Source organism: Frankliniella occidentalis, unplaced genomic scaffold (genome assembly GCF_000697945.3).
Source record: "Frankliniella occidentalis isolate FOCC.00 unplaced genomic scaffold, Focc_3.1 Scaffold31, whole genome shotgun sequence".
In the NCBI taxonomy this organism is placed as follows: Eukaryota; Metazoa; Arthropoda; class Insecta; order Thysanoptera; family Thripidae; genus Frankliniella; species Frankliniella occidentalis.
This window is the reverse complement of record NW_026267161.1, coordinates 1,822,137-1,822,705: the sequence shown is the minus strand read 5'-3', so window position 1 is coordinate 1,822,705 and position 569 is coordinate 1,822,137. Positions and strand designations below refer to the sequence as shown.

Below are 569 nucleotides of genomic sequence, written 5' to 3'. Positions count from 1 at the left end.
TTTCAACAATAACAAATATATTCTTTACAATACATAGTGTTCATTAGATCAAGACACATTCACTACTCCTAATAAAAAAAATTACAGATGTTGAACCTATGAGAAGGTATCCCAATGGGATAATGGGAAGCTTAATCACATTCCATAAGCAAATTTTTTATTGTTTTATTGAACAAAAACACACAAAACTCATTTGCCTCACAATGACTATTGTGTAAAAATAAGCTTATACATAATGAACAATTTGTTCTGCACCCATGAGTGACATGGTTGAACGCAAGTGTTCAAGATTGGACTACTTTTCTGATGCGTAAAAAGTAAATGTAGGCATTTTTACACAACTTGCTATAAACCCAAGTGAACTTTTGACAGGTTTAAACATGTATTCATTGATTTCCTCACAAAAAGTTCCTGAGAATAAGATCAAAATTTTAAATCTGATAATGGATGACACAGAAACAAAAATACCACATACAACAGAGCAATGAGTTATTTGTGATTAACATTCCTCGCCAAGTAACAACGGTCAAATATTTTACAATGAGCACTTAAATGACTTGTACCTTTAT

The 569-nt window shown here is 31.1% G+C and overlaps 1 protein-coding gene across 1 annotated transcript in view; it reads right to left on the bottom strand.

Annotated features, from left to right (window-relative positions):
* Nucleotides 1-149: 149 nt before the first annotated feature.
* LOC113202892 (la-related protein 4) overlaps nucleotides 150-569 on the bottom strand; it is a gene marked incomplete in the record, with an annotated part of 17,685 nt that continues 17,265 nt past the window's right edge. Inside the window, 1 exon segment of the mRNA XM_052265847.1 lies at nucleotides 150-569.